The sequence below is a fragment of the Pan paniscus genome, chromosome 12 (assembly GCF_029289425.2).
Source record: "Pan paniscus chromosome 12, NHGRI_mPanPan1-v2.0_pri, whole genome shotgun sequence".
Classification (NCBI taxonomy): domain Eukaryota; kingdom Metazoa; phylum Chordata; class Mammalia; order Primates; family Hominidae; genus Pan; species Pan paniscus.
In genome coordinates this window covers 82,232,608-82,253,561 of record NC_073261.2, presented here as the reverse complement: position 1 = coordinate 82,253,561, position 20,954 = coordinate 82,232,608, and the positions used below count along the sequence as shown (strand labels likewise).

General features: G+C 40.7%; 1 protein-coding gene across 6 annotated transcripts in view; it reads left to right on the top strand.

Moving 5' to 3' along the window:
- Positions 1–281: 281 nt before the first annotated feature.
- PPM1B (protein phosphatase, Mg2+/Mn2+ dependent 1B) overlaps positions 282–20,954 on the top strand; it is a 70,951-nt gene continuing 50,278 nt past the window's right edge. For 2 of the 6 annotated variants that reach the window (XM_055108022.2, XM_034953043.3), the window contains exon 1: positions 306–735. The gene's annotated coding sequence lies outside the window, so the exon portion shown is untranslated. Of the gene's footprint in view, positions 736–20,954 lie in introns of all 6 variants that reach the window. The other 4 variants (XM_034953042.3, XM_034953041.2, XM_055108023.2 and 1 more) reach the window with 4 other exon arrangements.

Genomic DNA, 20,954 nt, shown 5'->3' with positions numbered 1-20,954 from the left:
CTAGCGGAGGCGGGGCCGAATAAAGTAAATGGTAATAAAGGGTTGGGTCTCACTTAGTGGGCGGTGTTTGATGGACAGCTGACCTTGCCAATTGAAAGTAGCCACTGATGCCCAATGGGAAATTAGAAACCCAGAGGCGGGGCCGGGTGGGCGGGGTAAACTAAGTACGGAGGTGCCGAGGGAGCAGCACGGGGAGGGGGAGCGGTGATTGACAAGACTCCCAGCAAACCGGGGGCCGCGAGAGGGCGCGCGGCATCCCGGTGGGTGGCAGCTGGAGGCGGGGCTCCCTGAGGGGCGGGGAAGGACTAGGGTGCGGGGAGGGGGTTGCAGAAGGAGCCGAGCGGCTTCTGCTCAATGGCGGAAAAGCCGCCGGTGCTCTGACGGCCTCGTTCCCCTAGCAGTTGCGGGGGAGTTTCCTGCCGGCGCGGCTGGAGTCTCTGATTCTCAGGGTTCGGTGGTTGGAAGATGCTCCAGAGAGACGAGGCTGCGGCGGAGGAGGTGGCGGCGGCCGAATCGGCAACGGCGCTAGGGTGGAGAGAAGGCGGCAGCGGCGGCGGCGGCGGCGTGAGGGGCCGGGCGGTGTAAACAGCCCCGGAGGCGGCGGAGGCGGCGGTCGAGACCCCGAGGGGGAAGCGGCGGCTGAGTCAGGGTCGCGCCTCCGTTGGAAACTTGGGCTGAGTACCGCGGCGGGCGCGAGCGAGGCGCCCTAGACATCTTCTCCCTCCCTTGCCTCAGGTAAGGCCGCCCGGCACCCCGCCGGAGGGGAAGCGGCAGACCGGCCGCGCCGCCGAGGCCCCGGGCCCTGGACAGGTTTTCGCGCTGCTGCCGAGCCGCGGCCGAGCCGCGGCCGGGGCCTATGTCCTTCCGAATCCTCGCTGCTTTCCCTGCTGCCGCGGAGCCTAGGCAGGGGAACGCCGGGCCTGGCTCTCGGGTATAGGCCCCTTCCCCGGCCGCCGCCTCCGCTGGGCTGAGGTCTGGGAGAGGCGCGGGGAGAGAATGGGAGTTTGCTGGAACGCCTGGAAGCCGACTGATTCTCTCTTCCCTCCGCTTCAGTCTGCAAGCATCTGTTTCACACGAAAGCACTGGGGCTACCCCAAGCCTTGGCGCTTCTCTTCCTGGTGCATGCCCTGTTTGAAAACACTATCTTTTCCCATTCGTTTCCTCATCAGCTTCTGCCCTACTCTGCGCTCCGCTTCACTTCCTTGTTAAATCGTCTTTCTCTGCTGTCTATGCGTTCTACCCTCGCCTTCCCTCCTTAGTGGCTTTAAATTGTGTGTTTCTCTTTTCTTCGTACCCCGGCATCTCTTGCCTGTCTTCCCTAGCACCACCCTTTTCGGATGTCATTCCTAACAGTGAAGTTCTTAATTGAAACTGCCACTTATTGTCAGTACCCCAAATCTACCGGAGCCCCATTAAGAGTATAGACTGACTAGCCATATGTGGTAAATCAGTTTTTTATAGTTTAAGCCTAACAACCTTGACAAAATTGTATTATTAAACGTAAAGTGTGAAAATAACACCGAAAATAATTTTTTAAATGAAGGACTCAGTGAGTGTTGGAAATAGTTATTTCTTCATTTTTTAAACTTGCATGACCTCTCATATCAGATTTAGCAGATCTGGGACGTTTGCCCATCTTATTCGGCAAAAAAAGTGCTTAGGCGTTTGATAGCAGCCCAAATTCATCAATATTCAATTTTTTCTAAGAACAACTTGAAAACTTTTTTAAAAAGAGACATTAATAACTGGGAAGTTGTTTTGATAGTCACAGTTAAAGAGCTTTTAAAATAGGCTCCACATGTTTAATGTATCAAAATAAAGTTGGCAGGCATGTTGTAAAAGGATTATTTAGGAATTTGAGTAGTCTTAGTGTTATGTAGCTATTTTAGGAAAAACATTCTTTTTCTGTTAACAAACGTTTACAACTACGGTGATGTGAGAATTACTGAGGCTTATTGTGGGATTAACACAGGAACTGTCTTTATTTGAGCTACTGCATGGATGAAGAAGTGGTAAATTGTTCAGAGTAGACAGTGTAAGTCACAGTATGTTCTAGGAGATGGAGAAACATGCCATGGACACTGAATGTTAATAGATGTTATTTCATTTACTTTCTCTGTTGTGCAATAGCAAAGTTCCTATTGTTGGCCTACTTTTAAATGGAGCATTTCTAAGTAAATAGTGAGACAAGTTATTCTAATTATTATGATAGTCTTTTCCAAGTGTACAGGCCTTTTAAAAATATAGTTGAAGTAATGGTAATTTTTTAAGGAAATGTTTTTGTAGGTCTGCCAAATGGACAGTGTGTTGTTCTAATCGAAATTTTAAGATTAAGTATTTAGAACAGAATATTTTAGTCCACACATTTTCAGGGATAATCTTTATTTTGTGCTGCTTCTCTCAATGCTTTCTTTGTCTTTTTTTTTTTTTTTTTGTCTTAATGGCTGTTGTGTTTTCGCCTCTTCATTTGTTTTTGCTCTCATGAAGTCTTATAACAGTTTCTGCAGTGGTTCTTTTTGTTGCTGTATATTAGCAAGCAGTAGTATTTTTATTTGAGCTTTCATACTCTAAGATTTCCCCAGTTTCTAGTACGTTATCCTCTGGATTTGTTGAAGTGATTGTTCTCTTTGAAGTGACCAGCAGAGCTTTCAACACCGTTTTCTTTCACTGGGTGTCTGATTTCTGTGAAGACTCTAGGAATAGGTGAAAGGCCTTTCAATTTAGTCATGTCAGTAAATACTGTTTTATGTTAGTAATTCACCTAATTACTAAATTCCTTAAGATTACATCATCTGAAGGAATAGTGTAGTGTCCAAGTAACTGTGCTTCTAAGAACAGCTGATTCACAGGTTGACAGGGTCAGAAAAAGTGGCTCTTGTTCAAAGTTATCTTTTCTATAACAAACATTTTTTATGGAATCTTTTGAATTAAAATATGATGCTGATTATGTCTTGGCAGTCTTGGAAGCGTAGAATTGGCCACGGTATCACTTAGTGATTGCGGTGATTCATTAAAAAGAGGCTATATAGGCCAGGTGCGGTGGCTCATGCCTGTAATCCCAGCACTTTGGGAGGCTGAGGCGTGTGGATCACTTGAAGTTAGGAGTTCATGACCAGCCTGGCCAACATGGTGAAACACCATCTCTACTGAAAATACAAAAATTAGCCAGGTGTGGTGGCGCGTGCTTGTAATCCCAGCTACTCAGGAGGCTGAGGCAGGAGAATCACTTGGACTCATGAGGTGGAGGTTGCAGTGAGCCGAGATTGTGCCACTGCACTCTAGCCTGGGTGCCAGAGTAAGACTCTGTCTCAAAAAAAAAAAAAAAAAAGCTGTATTTCATGAATATTTTTATATGTAACTATTTTAAAGTATTTTGTGACATTACCTAGCATAGAAAGTAGTTAAGTAGTATAATTCTAACTCTCGCTTTTAAAAATGCAACATACAGTATTTTATATTTTCTGTGAAATATGCCTTTCACAATTCACTGATTTTAGTAAAAATTAGCAAACAAATAACTGGTGGCATCAGAATAATAAAAGTTTGTTTAATCCAAAATTATAATAGCAAAATTTATTCAAGTAATAGCATAAAATGTGAAATCATGATTATGGTAAGATAATTTTTGGGAGTATGATATTCCTGAATTTTCAGTTATTCTTCACATTGTACCTGATTTCTTTTTGTTTTTCCCTTGCTGAATTAATTTCAGAATTGGAATGAAATGGAATACTGCTATTATATTAGCAGCTTTTAAGTTTTATTGTAAAATGTATCTTATATTAGCAGAATTGATGGTTAAGTATAGTGACATTTCACTGTCCTATACTCAAACATTGATGGTGAAATAGAGTTTTGGGAACTATTTAATTTTTGTAGTTTGTAGTTGGCTTTCATAAAATTTGCAGAATGACAGAACTGATCATCAGCTTCTAGTGGCTGATCTAACAAGAACAGGTGAAGAAAAAGGTACATGAGCTTCATAATGTGTATTTTTTCTTTGTTTTTGTTGGTGTTCACTTACATCAATACATTGAGTTAAAAAATGGGTTTTCATCTTTTGGACTAATTTAAGTATGCTAAAGCCATTTTAGAATCTTTACAAGTAAAATGTTTCTAGGCCGGGCACAGTGGCTCACTCCTGTCCCAACATTTTGGGAGGCTGAGGCAGATGGATGGTTTGAGACCAGCCTGGGCAACATAGCAAGACCCTGTCTCTACAAAAAATAAAGTTAGCTGGGCGTGGTGGTGTGTGCACCTGTAGTTAGCTGCTTGGGAGGCTGAGGTGGGAGGATCGCTTGAGCCAGGGAGGTCAAAGCTGCAGCGAGCTGTGATTGCACCAGTTTGCTCCAGCCTGGATGACAGAGTGAAACCACGCCTCTATTTTTTAAAAAATTCTGATGTGACTTAATCTCTTTGTGTCCATTTGATTTAAGATGATTGACACTTTTGAACATTTCCATCCATATTCCTTTTCTTAAAGACTACCTAGAAGACTAACAAGTGTGGCCAGGCGTGGTGGCTCACGCCCATAATCCCAGCACTTTGGGAAGCCAAGGCAGGCAGATCAGTTGAGAACAGCCTGGCCTGGCCAACGTGGTAAAACCCAGTCCCTACTAAAAATATAGAAATTAGCCAGGTGTACTGGCCGGCCAAAAAAGACTAACAGACCAGATACTTGAATCAGCGTTATGGTGAAAAGAACCCTTTACTAAATTCTTGATGATGTTACAAAATTTTCCAAAAGTGTAATCTATATAGTGTATTTATTTCTCAGAGTATTTAAAGATTTTGAGATTTAGTTTTTAGTAACATATAACATCCTAGGAAACATAAATACTGTACAATAACTTATATACTTTTTTCTTTTTAGTTTTCTTTTTTCATTTCTTTTTTGCCCCTCAAGATCTCATACTTCGTAGTTTTCCTTCAAATTACAGGGTGCTTTATTTCTCCCCTTTGGTTTAACTTTAATAACAACCATAAACACTTTACTTCTGAATTAATGGTAAACCATGACACAGAACAGTGCTTAAATACATTTTTTTCTTTTTGTTTTACTATAACTAATCACATCTACAGTATCTTGTTATTGCTTGGCATAACATATACCTTTTATAATAATACTCTTCATGGCCGGGCACAGTGGCTCATGCCTGTAATCCCAGTACTTTGGGAGCCTGAGGTTGGTGAATCACTTGAGGTCAGGAGTTCGAGACTAGCCTGGCCAACATGATGAAACCCTGTCTTTACCAAAAAATGCAAAAATTAGCCAGGTGTGGTGGCACATGCCTGTAGTCCCAGCTACCCCGGAGGCTGTGGTGGAGAATTGCTTGTACCCGAGAGGTGAAGGTTGTAGTAAGCCAAGATCACGCCACTGCACTCCAGCCTGGGCGACAGAGTGAGACCCTGTCTCGAAACAAAAATAATAATACTCTTTGTAATAACTTGTTTAACCTCAAGAACCTTGTAGCTTAATCAATTGTAGTATTTTAATTTGTTAGTTCATATATTATACATTTGACATGGTTTATAACATTTAAAACACACTTTACTAATTTAAAACTTTTGATTTATCACACAGTTTAATATTAACTTGCTAAATATAAAATGGATTCAAAGTTTTCTCTTGGAGAATGTTTAAGTATCATCAGTATTCTATTTTTTAGCTTTAAATTGATTCATTTCCTGAAAATTAAAAATCTTAAAGTTTAGAAACATAACACTTCTTGGAAAATTGTTTTGCATCCTTGTGAACAAAAGAAGATCCAGTTAAATCCGATCTCATACTTACAGGAGACAGACAAACTTTGGAAGCCATGTATTGACTCTTAAGGAACTTGTCTTTCTCTTAGAGATGGTACCAGTTACTGGTAGTGATATAGGGAGGATAAGACCTGTCTCTAGGATTGCTGTGATTATTGTCTACGTAGAATGGCCTTCACTTCAGAATCAGTTGTGAATGAAAAGTACATTTGTGTGCTAGAAATAGGAAAAAACCTTGTCTTTTATAGAAAACTTTTAAAATGCAGTTATGTTATCAGGTAGATTCAAACGTATAATATACAAGAAAATAAAACAAATGAATAAGTGTTGTTTGCCTGAGAAGAAGCAGTTCTGATAAATAATATGTAGAGTAATTTGTAAGAGTTTGAAGGCTTGTGAAGCACTTTTAAGCTTGAGAGTAATGTCAACTCATTTTTAAATCTAATCGCATTTTATTTTCTTGATTGTAGGTATCAAGAGCACTCCTCGCATTGAAAAGGGCTGGTTACTAGATGTTCTTATGAGTAGGAGAATCTAGAAGTGTCAGTATGGGTGTTTAACCTATTTGGGCAGTGTTTTTCCTTTTCCTTGTTCTGACTAAAGCATTTATCTCTGAGGTGGGGAAATGGCATTTTCTGTTGAACATAGGTGGCCCTTCTTAGTCCCTTAAAAAGAGGACATGACTGGGCCTGGTGGCTCATGCGTATAATCCTAGCACTTTGGGAGGCCGAGGTGGGCGGATTGTCTGAGCTCAGGAGTTCGAGACCAGCCTGGCAACACGGTGAAACCCCATCTCTACTAAAATACAGAAAATTAGCTGGGTGTGGCGGCATGTGCCTGTAATCCTAGCTACTCAGGAGGCTGAGACAGGAGAATCGCTTGAACCCAGGAGGTGGAGGTTCAACCCAGCTGAAATCGCGCCACTGCATTCCAGCCTGGGCAAAAGTGAGACTCCGTCTCAAAAAAAAAAAGTGGGGGTGGGGGAACATAATTAATTCAAAGCACTCCAAATGTTAAGATTATATAGGAGATTTCGTTGAGCTTTGGGAGGCTTTCTGCTTTTATTTACTCTGAGCTACCAACCCACTGAGAAGTAAAGAATTCGGAACAGTCTAATAGTATTTAGTCTGTAACCCTCCAGCCAATTCTTATGTTCACTGAGTGCCTTCTGTGTGCAAAGGCCCCCATTTCATGCCAGTATCTGAACAAAACAGACAAAATCCCAAATCCTTGTCATTGACGATCTTGCATTCTGTTAACCAGCAACTCCCAGTTTACATTACAGCTGAACTCCTTATGTGGCTGGCTTAAAAACTTGAGTGGAAAATTTGGGGTGTGTGTGTTTTGTACACTAAACTTAAAAGCTGTGATTAGAGCTTTACTATTTTTAACAAAAGGAAAGGAAGAGGTTTTCTGTAATTGGATAAAAACTAGACTGAAAAGAGGAAAGAGGAAATACTGTTGTGCCTTAGAGAAAGACATTGGTTTAAGATTTTTTTTTTTTTTTTTTTTTTTTGAGACGGAGTCTCAGTCTGTCACCCAGGCTGGAGTGCAGTGGCATGATCTCGGCTCACTGCAACCTCCGCCTCCCAGGTTCAGGCAGTTCTCCTCCCTCAGCTTCCCGAGTAGCTGGGATCACAGGCATGCACCACCACACCTGGCTAATTTTTGTACTTTTAGTAGAGATGGGGTTTTGCTATGTTGGTCATGCTGGTCTGGAACTCCTGACCTCGTGATCCACCTGCCTCGGCCTCCCCAAGTGCTGGGATTACAGGCGTGAGTCACCATGCCCTGCCTGGTTTAAGATTAAAAGATGACCCAAAGAGAGAAAAAGAGATCCCTGCATTAGACAGACATGAGGGAAATTTGGGGCCTTCAGGTGTTTCCATTTACTGTACAACCTTGGATAGATGAGTTCCTGGAAAGGAGGATGGGAGTAAAGGTGGAACAATAGGAGAAGGGTGAACAGGATTTTTTAAGTCTGATTTAAATAATTGGGATATACCTATAAAATATATGTTGTCATTTGTGTTTAAAAAGCTTTCTGTTCTTACGTGAGTATAGCTGAAGGATTAGTGGTTGACCAATAGTGCCTGGTACTGATTTGTAATGGCTACTTTTGTGCTCTTAGCAAAGATGGCTAATGGAGCCAATTTGTCTCTTGGTTTATTGTGCACAACTTGGTCTATATATTTATCAATGCTTCTCCTTCCATAGCTTTGTTGTATTACTTAACGTTGTGCCTTTGTTTTTTCTGCATGTGAGATTGGCATATTGCCCTTAGATGTGTGAAGCAGGTGCTTAATTTTTGCTTTTTGTTCTTTCTATTGCTTTCCTACTGAACCAGTTTGGTAAAGAGGCCTCTTCTTCAGTTTATACAAACATTGCAAACTTAAGCATAAAAGATCTTTCATCTTTTTGTTCTTATTTTAATGCTTGGTGGTCTTGTGCTTTCATTTATGAGTCAGTTTCATTTGATCTTCATTGCTAAAGTGAATCAAGATTGATTTTTTAATTTTAAAGCAAATCAACCAACTTGCATTTATTTCAGTGCCTCAATATAAAAATGAATGTTCTATTTATGACTTAAGATTCCTCATTTATTATGCCCAAATACGCCTTCAGATTACTAGTATATTTGTGTGTGGGGGTGTATGTGTATTTTTATTATGTATTTATTTATTTTTTGAGACGAAGTCTTGTTCTGTCACCCAGGCTGGGGTGCAGTGGTGCAATCTCGGCTCATTGCAGCCTCCACCTCCCAGTTCAAGCGATTCTCCTGCCTCAGCCTCCCAAGTAGCTGGGATTACAGGCCTGCGGCACCACGCCCAGCTAATTTTGTATTTTTCGTAGAGACGGGGTTTCACCATGTTGGCCAAGCTGGTCTCAAACTCCTGACCTCAGGTGATCTGCCCGCCTCAGCCTTCCAAAGTGCTGGGATTACAGGCATGAGCCACCGTGCCCAGCCTAGTTTCATTTTTAATGTATTTTTGTAATTCTGTTACTTTATCAAAATGCTGATATGCAAGAGAACTTGAATTTTTGGAATATATTAAATTTAGTATTGTAATTCAGTCCAGATTCATTAAGTTGTTCAACATTTGGCCATCTATCTTAGATTTAAAAATAACCAAAAACAACCTTACTTGAATTTAAAAAAATTATCTCTTGTAACTGGTTTTGTTTATATAATCTAACATTTTATTAAATCTTTGGTGGTTGCTAGTCCTAAACTTAAGGAAATTGAGTTTGTTTCTATTCAGCTGTTCTGGAGTGTTTGGAATTGCAATGTGAAAGTGAAATAACTTTTTTTTTTTTTTTTTGAGATGGAGTTTTGCTCTTGTTGCCCAGGCTGGATTGCAATGGCGCAATCTTGGCGCACCACAACCTCCACCTCCCAGGTTCAAGCAATTCTCTTACCTCAGCCTCCCGAGTAGCTGGGATCATAGGCATGTGCCACCATGCCCGGCTAATTTTTTGTATTTTTAGTAGAGACAGGGTTTCTCCATGTTGATCAGGCTGGTCTCTAACTCCCGACCTTAGGTGATCGCCCTCCTCAGCCTCCCAAAGTGCTGGAATTACAGGCGTGAGCCTCCGTGCCTGGCCATGAAATAACTTTTAGCTTAATATGTAAAATATATGTAGTGGTTTTCAGTTATGCCCCTCCCACCCTCCTTTTTTTATGAACTCTAACTGTAGTTTGTAAGGGCAGGTTTGGAAAGATTAGTGATGATATTGACTTGCATTATTGTTCTTACTCTACATCTTGGATCTTCTTCCCAGTGACATAGGTTTACATTTAAGTTTAGGTTACACTTCAATGTGCTTTTGCTTTGAGTTGCTTTTGCTGCCTATGTCTTTGCTTAACTGATTTTTAAGTACAGGGTGGCCACCAAGTTTGTATACACAGGTGGATATGCAGTAATTGTATATTGGTGGTGTATTACAGAATATGAAAATAATATCTATGTTGGCCAGGGGCAGTGGCTCACCCCTGTAATCCCAGCACTTTGAGAGGTGGGCAGATCACGGAGTCAGGAGTTCGAGACCATCCTGGCCAGCATGGTGAAACCCCGTTTCTACTAAAAATACAAAAATTAGCTGGGCATGGTGGTTTGCACCTGTAGTCCCAGCTACTCGGGAGGCTGAGGCAGGAGAATTGCTTGAACCCAGGAGGCGGAGGTTGCAGTGAGCCAAGATTGCACCACTGCACTACAGCCTGGCAACAGAGCGAGACTCCGTCTCAAAAAAAAAAAAAAAATCTGTGTTTTCAGACCTTATGACCACCCTACAGAGGGCAGTTCATGTAGCTGAGTCTTTTTGTTCAGATTTATATTGCCAAATTATGGAGTCAAGTATAAGGCATATTTGAATATAAAGGAGTAGTGATAATTATAGAGAACCGTCTGGAATCACATTGAACCTATGTTTTTAAGAGGACTGAAAGCAATCTCAAGGTAAAAATGAGTTTGATATTTAGTTGGTCGTCAGATACTTTGGCTAAAAAAAGTTCGGGAGATGCTAGACAGCAGTTGTTTCAGTGGTGTATTTGAAAGATGGTTAGAGAAGTTGTCCATATGGTAATGATATTGGTATTATTGTTTCTCAAATGTGGATGAGGTATCTTCTCAACAGATTTAGATAAATATTTCTGAATTGTTGCTACTCTGTGCTTGCAGGTAATGCTGTAGGATGCTTATCACTGTTTATAAGTGTATAAAGTGTAAGAAGCCTTTATACTTAGAGTGGGTTATATTTCTGGAAAAAGGAGGACAGCGATTGGGAACATTGACTCCAAAGTGATATTCTTGGATTTGAATCCCTGCTTCACCACATAGACAGGTTACCTACCCTAGGGTAGGTTACTTAATGTTTCTAAACTTCAGTTTTCTCATTTGTAAAGTGAGATTGTTCATAAGATTGTTGGGTTGGGATAATCTATGTAAAGCTTTTAGCATAGAGACTGGCACATTGTAATGGGTAACCTTTATTCAGTGCTTTCTATTGCTGTTACTACTATTAATACTGCTACTATTATACTACTAAATGATATATGGTAAGTTGAAAGAGTACTGAAACTTGGGAACAGAAGACCCTGTTTGTGGTTCCCACTCAACCTTTTAATGGTTCTGTGGCATGTGTACTTACTCTTTCTAGGATTTAGTAGCCTTAACCTTCAATCTTAACATTTTTATCAGAGTTAAGGGAGAGACCTGGACTGTGTAATATCTTGAGGTTCTTTTGACTCTAAAATCAGGAGTCCTGTTCTAAGATTCTCATTTTCTACCAGAGCGTGAGCCACATAAGGGCAGTAACTGTTAGTTTTGTATGCTGATTTATCCACGTATCTGTATTGTGTTCTACAAATATTAGCTGAATAAATGAGTAAATGAGCTAAACAGCATCTTCTAGGGAGAGGAAAGGAGTAGTGCAGAGGTCCCCAACCTTTTTGGCACCGGGGACCGGTTTCATGGAAGACAGTTTTTTTCCATGGATGGTGTGGGGGTTTCAGGATGATTCAAGCACGTTACATTTATTGTGCCCTTTATTTCTATTATTACATTGTAATATATAATGAAATAATTAACACAATTTACCATAATGTAGAATCAGTGGAAGCCCTGACCTTGTTTTCCTGCAACTAGATGGTCCCATCTGAGGGTAATAGGAGACAATGACTGATCATCAGGCATTAGATTCTTATAAGGAGTGCACAACCTAGACCCCTTGCATGTGCAGTTCACAGTAAGGTTTGCACTCCTGTAAGAATCTAATGCCGCTGCTGATGTGACAGGAGGTGGAGCTCAGGCAATAATGCCAGCCATGGGGAGCAGCAGTAGCTTCACTTGCTTGCCTACTGCTCACCTCCTGCTGTGCAGCCTGGTTCCTGAAGTCCACAGAGGGTACTGGTCTATGGCTTGGGGGTTGGGGATTCCTGGATTCGTGGGTAGGAAGAGGGAAAAGGATGGTTGTTGAAAGTATGAACAAGCGGAGGTTGTGGTGAGCCGAGATCGTGCCACTGCACTCCAGCCTGGACGACAGAGTGACACTCTGTGTCAAAATAAAATAAATAAATAAACACAAATTTCCTTCTATTCATTTTTGTTTAATCAATAAATATTGTCTATGGGCATTAGTCGCTTTGGAGAACAATGATAATTCAAAGTATCTTGTGATTTTTGCCTTGTCCTCACTTTTAGAAATCACATGCTTAAAAGGAAAAACATCAGGGTCATGACCTTTTGGAGAATTTATTTTGGGTAGATTTTGATATTTAACCTTGAGGACTCTAGGGGAGACTTAGGACTACTTTAATATTTGGGGGGAGAGTAACAAATTTAATAAATTATAAATCATCTCATACTGGATTTTTTGCTTAATATGGAAAATTTTAATGCTGCAAAACATTATAGTAGTACACTGAGTGCCTGTATACCAGTCACTAAATTCAACAGTATTTTGTATTTTTGCCTGTCTTAGTTCAGGCTGCTGTAAAAGAATACCATAGACTGGGTGGCCTATAAAAAACAGAAATGTATTTCTTACAGTTCTGAAAGCTGGCAAGTTCTAAGATGAAGGTGTTGGCAGATCTGGTGTCTGATGAGGGCTGTCTTTCTGGTTTGCACATGGCTATCTTGTGTGCTTACATGGTAGACAGAGCTAGAGAGCTCTTTGGGGTCCTTTTTATAAGGGCACTAATGGCATTCATGAAGGCTCCAACCTGATGACCGAATTACCTTCCAAAGGCCCCACCTCATATCACATTGGGGGTTAGGATTTTAACATATAAATTGTGGGGGAGGAGCGGACACAGATTCAGTCCATAACATTGCCATATGAGCCATTTAGAAATTACAGAGATGTCATGTCACTTTACTCCTAAACGCCTAAGTATGAATCTCCAAAAAATGATTTTCCTCTATACCTGCAAAATTATCTTACCTGACAAAATTAATTCCCCAATTCATCTGGTCCACAATCCATATTCAGACTTCCCCAGTTGGGTAAAAAAAAAGTCTTATGTAGCATTCCCCCTGCAAACCAAGGTCTTTGAAAATTGTGCATTACATCATGTTTGTTATTGTGCCTCCATTCTCTTACAAATTTTTTTTTTTTTTTGAGATGGAGTTTCACTCTTTTTGCCCAGGCTGGAGTGCAATGGCACAATCTCGGCTCACCGCAACCTCCGCCTCCCGGGTTCAAGCAATTCTCAGGACTCAGCCTCCCAAGTAGCTGAGATTACAGGCTTGCGCCACCACGCCTAGCTAATTTTGTATTTTTAGTAGAGACGGGGTTTCTCCATGTTGGTCATGGTGGTCTTGAACTCATGACCTCAGGTGATCCACCTGCCTCGGTCTCCCAATGTGCTGGGATTATAGGCGTGAGCCACTGGGCCCGGCCTTGTTCTCTTACAAATTTAAACACTCAAATGATTTTCTCTTTTTGAGGGTACCAATTATCTTGTAAAATGTCCTGTATTCAGAATTCGTCTGATTATTTCTTTGAGATTTTGTTTAAAACTTATTTCTTTGTCTTCTCAAACTATTAAGTTAGATCTAATGACTGTTAAATTTAGGTTAACCATTTTGGCCAGGATAGGTTATAGGTGATGCTACTTTATGTTATATTTCATCAGAAGCACAAACTGCCTGGCTTTTTGTTTGTTTGTTTGTTTTTGAGACAGAGTCTCATTGTGTCACCCAGGTTGGAGTGTAGTGGCGCAATCTCAGCTCACTGCAACCTCTGCCGCCCGTCTTCAATCTATTGTCCTGACTCAGCCTCCCGAGTAGCTGGGATTACAGGCGCCTGCCACCGCACCTGGATAATTTTTGTAGTTTTTTAGTAGAGATGGGGTTTCACCATCTTGGCCAGGCTGGTCTTGAACTCTTGACGTCGTGATTCACTTGCCTTGGCCTGCCAAAGTGTGGGGATTACAGGCATGAGCCGCCATGCCTGGCCAATGCCTGACTTTAACATTAGTAGTGGTGCTAAGTTTGATCACTGGGTTAAGGGTGGTGGTAACTGCTAGATGTCTCTATGGAGAAGGAACATTTTCTCTTTTGTAATTATCAGAGGATCATGGCATATATTGTTACTATGCAAATCCATTTCCCCTTCAGACTTTCACTTAATAGATTTACTGATACCTTTTTTAAAGGTGGATCTGGACAGGTGTCATCAAACTATAACCTCTCAGCCAAATTTGGCCTGCTGCTGCTTTTTGTAAAGTTTTATTTGAAGATAGCCATGCTCACTTGTCTATGGCAGCTTTCCCATTACTAAAGCAGAGTTGAGTACTTGAGAGGGGAACCATATGGCCTTGCAAACCCGAAAATATTTACCCTTTTGACCTTAAAAGAGAAAGTTTGTTTACCCCAATCTAGGGTGTATGTTTTGTTCCCTTTTTCTCGTTGTAGTGGTATACAATTGGTATTTATGTATTTGGTGTTTATATTTTTGGTGTTTACTGCATCTCCTGTACCCTGGTGTTATTCAAGGGATAACTGCTTTTAACATCGTTAAAATTGTGCAGTTACTGCTTCATTATGTCCCCCAAACCATAAAGTATACCCAGTTAGTGCTACACATGGTATGTAAAGTCTTCTGTTAAAAGTTTGGAAATATTTGAGACATAGAGTTACAAATATTGAACAATGAAGTGCCCACCACCCAGCTTAGTTTAGGTAGTTGAAGTTCTTCTGTAATCTTCCTGAATTCCATCTCCTTTCTCTGCCTCGATCTTAAATTTCATGCCTGCCTTATAGATATGATCTTCATACATGTATCTGTTTCTTTTTCTTTTTCTCTTTTTTTTTTTTTTTTTTTTTGAGACAGAGTTTCCTCTTGTTGCCCAGGCTGGAGTGTAGTGGCATGATCTCGGCTCACTGCAGCCTCCGCCTTCAGGTTTTAAGTAATTCTCCTGTCTCAGCCTCGTGAGTAGCTGAGATTACAGGCACGTGCCACCACGCTCAGCTAATTTTTGTATTTTTAGTAGAGACAGGGGTCTCACCATGTTGGCCAGGCTGGTCTCGAACTCCTGACCTCAAGATCTGCCCGCCTCGGCCTCCCAAAGTGCTGGGATTACAGACATGAGCCACCGCGCCCGGCCTACATGTATCTATTTCTAAATAGCCTATAGTACTGTTTTAAGAGGCGTATGTACATGACCATATACAGAATTTTTTTTTTTTTAACAATTTGTTCTTGTCACTTAATATTTTTGCAGTTCTTTTTTTGTTCTAGTCCCTTTTTTCCATAGTATTGCATATATATTGCATAGTATTCCACTGTATGATTAGAACAGTTCTTTTTTTTTTTTTTTTTTAGTAAGACAGTCTGGCTCTGTTGCTCAGGCAAGAGTGCAGTGGCTCAATCTTGGCTCACTGCAGCCTTGCCCTCCCAGGCTCCAGTGATCCTCCCACCTCAGCCTCCCAAATACCTGGAACTACAGGCGTGCACCAACACATCTGGCTAATTTTTGTGTTTTTTTTGTAGAGATGAGGTTTCACCATGCTGCCCAGGCTGGCCTCTAATCCCTGAGCTCAAGTGATCCACCTCCTTTGGCCTCCTAAAGTGTTGTGATTACAGGCGTGAGCCACCACACGCAGCTAGAACACATTTTGTCTAGTCTTTTTTGGAAGGACATTTGGATTATTTTTGTAATTTTAATCAATGGTCTAAAACCATTTACATGCCATATATATATGTGAGAATTTCTCTAGGGAGTAAAATGGCTGAACTGTAGGCCATCCTTATCTTATAGCCCTAACTAGATATTTCCAAAATTCTCTCCAATGTTGCTATACCAATTTATACTCCTACCAATGGTGTATTTTATATATATATTTTTATATATATATATATATATATATTTTTTTTTTTTTAGACAGTTTCGCTCTTGTCACCCAGGCTGGAGTGCAATGATGCAATCTTGGCTCATTGCAACCTCCACTTCCTGGGTTCAAGCGATACTCCTGTTTCAGCCTCCTGAAGTAGCTGGGATTACAGGCACCTGCCACCACACCCAGCTAATTTTTTTGTATTTTTAGTAGAGATGGGGTTTCACCATGTTGGCCAGGGTGGTCTGAACTCCTGACCTCAGGTGATCCTCCCGCCATGGCCTCCCAAAGTGCTGGGATTACAGGCATGAGCCACCATGCCCAGCCAGAAGTTTCTGTTGTTTTAATTCAGTGCTGTCCTATATAAATGTAAGGTAATTTAAATTTTTCTAGTAGCCACATTAATAAAAAAGAAATAGGCAAAGTTAATTTTAGTAATGTATTTTATTTAATCCAGTATTTCCAAAATGATTCAATATATAAACAATGAAGTTAATTAGATATTTTACATTCTTTTAAAAAATAAATGGTGTGATTGGGCTGTGTCCCCACCCAAGTCTCATCTTGAATTCCCAGGTGTTCTGAGAGGGACCCTGTGGGAGGTAATTGAATCATGGGGACAGGTCTTTCCTGTGCTGTTCTCATGATAATGAGTAAGTCTCATGAGATCTGATGGTTTTATAATGGAGAGCTTCCCTACACAAGCTCTCTCTTTGCCTGCTGCCATCTATGTAAGATGTGACCTGCTCCTTCTTGCCTTCAGCAGTGATCATGAGGCCTCCCTGGCCACGTGGAACTGAAAGTCCATTAAACCTCTCTTTCTTTTGTAAATTGCCCAGTCTTGGGTATGTCTTTATCAGCAGTGTGAAAAAGTACTAATAAATTAAATATTTAAAATCCATTGTGTATTTTACACTTACAGCAAATCTCTATTAGCATTAGCCTCATTTAACATTCCTACTAGCCCCGAGTGGTTAGTGGCTACTATACCAAACAGCAAAGCTCTGTGTTCTTGTCTGTGTTTGATATTGAGAGTCTCTCTCTCTCTCTCTCTTTTTTTTTAATCTAAGGAGAGAGAAATGGTGTTTTATTTTGACTTTAATTTTGCATCTTCCTATTAGTTTTCCTAATGACAAAATCTTACAGGCATAAATATGGAATTACTTTGCTGTTGGAATGCAGGTGTTTATTTTGTTAATTGTGTTTAAGAGTTTTTAGATATTAGATATTAGATTTAGATGTTAGTGTGTCTATAAAATGATGGTACTAATTAAAGACTTTAACCTGGCCGGGCATGGTGGCTCATGCCTGTAATCCCAGCACTTTGGGAGGCCGAGGTGGGTGGATCACCTGAGGTCAGAAGTTCAAGACCAGCCTGGTCAACATGGTGAAACTCCGTCTCTACTAAATATACAAAAATTAGCCAGCTGTGGTGGTGGGTGCCTGTAATCCCAGCTACTCAGGAGGCTGAGGCAGGAGAATCGCTTGAACCCGGGAGGCAGAGGTTGCAGTGAGCCGAGATCCTACCATTGCACCCCAGCCTGGGCAACAAGAGCGAAACTTCGTTCCAAAAAAAAAAAAAAAAAAAAAGACTTTAACCTCAAGTCAACTCTAAAATATTCCCCAAAATGTGTATTTGGATTGAAATGAATGCTTGGAAGGACAGTACTTGAATGGCAATAATAGGGGTAGGAACAAGGCAATTGCTTAATACTTATGGGAAACAATCCTTTGTATATATTTCTTTTCCTTCATATATTTCTCCCTTTGTTTTGCTTAATCTTGATCTTTCTTTCCTCACTTAGGAAGAGTTGGCTGAATGGATCTGATCTAGAGCCAAAGATGTTCTCAAAAAGGGCTACAGGGATAGACTGACTTTGGGAGTTGGGGATACTCTATGCCCATCATCAGGAAACAAACCAAGTAATATAAATTCATTAGTGTGTCCTCTGCCCACAGTAAGTAGGTGTAATTGGCTAGGTGATTTAAATGAATCAGCAGAAATAAAATTGCTGGAAATCAAGGACTGCTTGTACTTAATAAATGTTGCAGTGGATAATAGAGGTTAATCACCATTCCAATAGATTTTTAGGTCTCTGCCAATTTAATATTTCTGGGAATGTTAAAAAATTTAACTAGGACATTCTTTCTTGAAGAAGGATCTTTTTAAATTACTTTTGGTTTTTTTGGAGATGGTGTCTCACTGTGTTGCCCAGGCTAGAGTGCAGGAGTGTGATCATATCTCACTGCAGCCTTAAACTTCTGGGCTCAAGCTATCCTTCTGCCTCAGCTTCCCGAGGAGCTAGGACTACAGGCGTGGGGCACCATGCCTGGTTAAGAAGTGTCTTTTAAGTTAACACATATTTTATTTAGTACCTACTAGATGCCAAGCTCACGAATTAGGGTAGGAAAGGAGCTAAGAAGAGCAAAAATGTTAAAAGGAATCCAAATGATTTTATAGGAGTGGTGAGATGGTGGTAGGAAGAGTTGGGATGACATCAAAGTGGAAGAAGTGTTTTGTTTTGTTTTGGAGACAGGGACTTGCTCTTTTGCCCAGGCTGGAGTGCAGATCACAGCTCACTGCAGCCTCGATCTCCTAGGTTCAAGCAGTCGTCCTACCCCAGCCTCCCAAGCAGCCGGGACCACGGATGTGTGTCACCATACCTGGCTAATTTTTAAATTGTTTGTATAGACAGAGTCTCACTATGTTGCCCAAGCTGATTGGTCTCCAACTCCTGTGCTCAAGTGATCTTCCCATTTTGGCCTCCAGAAGTGCTGGGATTACAGGCATGAGGCACCATACCCAGCCTAGGAAATATTATTTCACAGGCACCTTGAAGGATTTGGCTAGCTAAATAAAGTAGAAAAAACTGACTACTTTTGAGATGGGAATGACCATGATGAAGTTGAGCTGTGTAGAGCCTAGGCATGACAAATTAGAGAAGGTTCTTGATAAGGGTGTAAAAAACCACTGCATCTTTTAGGGACATTTAACGTGTGTTTTAGGGAAATCAAGCTCATGATAATCTGTAGGTGGATTAGAGGAAGATGGGGTTGAAGTCAGGGAGATCCACTAGGAAGAAGTTAGATAATCAATGCATTATGTGATGATGCTAAAATTAGGATGGGAGGGTAAGAGAGACACTGAAAAACAAGATTGATGGAACATAGTGATTTAATGGTGGTTGAATATATATCAGAAGATTTATGGCTTCTGTCCTGGATTAATACTAGAGGAATGCTCTTACTAATACAAATAGGTGGGTAGGCATATGAAGGTGGCTTGGGTGCAGAGATGAAGTTTTTGATTATGTTATATTTGAAGAGAGATGTAGCATAGCCAAGCTTTATGTTTAAAATCTAGACTAAAATTCATCTGAGAAGTCAGTGTAGACATAGCTTAAGCCATGAGATTGCATCAGAGGGCAGATGCTGTGTTTTGGGTTGAAGGTTAATTATTATCTTGAGACCCCACTTCCCTTTTTCAGAGGGTACAGAAAAAAGAATAAAGAATAAAGAAAAAAGAATAAAGATTTTTTTGATTTGAGAGTGTTTTGAAAGTCAACACAAGTGTTAAGAGTTTCCAGAATCGAGGCGTTACCAATAGTTTGAAATGCCACAAAGTATCTTATTTTGAGAAGCTGCTTCTTACGACTGATAGTTGGCTAATTCTACCACACAGGACATCAGTGTTTGAGCTGTTTGGTCAGGAATATTGGTGTTTTGGGTTCTGAAATGGCTGTATGTTATATCGTGAGAAACATTCTCTATGGATGATACTCCAGACATATGGGAAATACTAGTAATTTCTTTTTTTTCTTAATTTTTATTTATTTATTTTTTTGAGACAGAGTTTTGCTCTTGTTGCCCAGGCTGGAGTGCAATGGCATGATCTTGGCTCATCGCCACCTCCGCCTCCCGGGTTCAAGTGATTCTCCTGCCTCAGCCTCCTGAGTAGCTGGGATTACAGGCATGCACCACCACGCCTGGCTAATTTTTTGTATTTTTAGTAGAGATGGGGTTTCTCCATGTTGGTCAGGCTGGTCTCAAACTCCCCACCTCAGGTGATCCACCTGCCTCGGCCTCCCAAAGTACTGGGATTACAGGAGTGAACCACAGTGCCTGGCCAATACTAGTAATTTATAATTACTTTGTTCTTGATTACCTAATATTTAAGTTTTCTAATTGTGATTTGCTTTTCTTTTTTTACTTTTCTCTTTAGTTTGTTTTGAAATAATAGGTTACAGGTTTCCTCTGTTTAGTAGGCACTTTTTTCCTAGTATGCTTTCTTTGACTCTAGGGGCTTTATTTTTCATATTTTTTTTCTTTCTTATAATTACTTTGTGTAGAATTGGACCGTGATGTTTTCCTGAACTTTTAGGAAGGTAGGGTATGTGTGGATTTTTTTGTAATTTAGAGTTTCTTCTTAGCAGTTTTTCTTTAGTGTAGAGCTTCATCTAACAAGGGAGCATTTATTTCAGAGTTTATGGGATCTAGATTGCTCCAGCACTATCAGATCTTGTTGTATATTGGTCCCTTTGCATGACCCCAGCAGTTGGGTCTTGCAGAATTCCCTTTCAGTTTTAGCTGTTACTAGATTATCCTGTCACACTTTTCAGTGAGTAGCTATTGGTGATGTTGGAGTTTCTCTCATCTCAGGATCTTCAGAAGCCTGTTTTCCTTTTGCTTCCTTTCGCACAAATGCTAATACCACTTGGGTCTTATAACAGTTTGTAGTTTATGGGGGAATAATACCTTTGTTGTTGGATTGCTTTGTCTGGGGGAGGATATTAAAAACCTCTGCTGTGACCACCACTACCATCTTAGACTGTCCCATGTGCATGTTCTTAACTACTGTGTTGTATTACTTGCCAAGTGACATTCGATGAAATCAGACCATTTAGATGAGGAATATCCACATTTTGCCTTGAACATTCTTCCCGTGTGGTTTTGGAAACAAATATCTGCACAGAGTAGGATAAGTAAGACAGAATAATAGGTATTTAACTGGTTGGAGAGTCAGTCTCCAGAATCAAGTACAGCTGGATACTGGGATAAGGTTTACGTAAGTTGTTAGGTAGGCCTGAATGACCTAAAACCAGAGGAAGCTAAAAGGCCTGCCTCCTCATCACCACCCAGTAAAGCCTAAAGCTTCAGCTTCTTTATTACTTAAGTACATTGAAGGGCATACCAGTGAGCCCCAGGAGGAAGGGAGAGAATTAGCCAGAGAGCTTTTTGACACAACTTTGAGCCTGAGGATGAGATTTGGCTTTGGAATTGGACTGCATGGTTTAGTATCTTAGTTTTTTTTTCTTCTTTTTTTCAAGACAGAGTCTCGCTCAGTCGCCC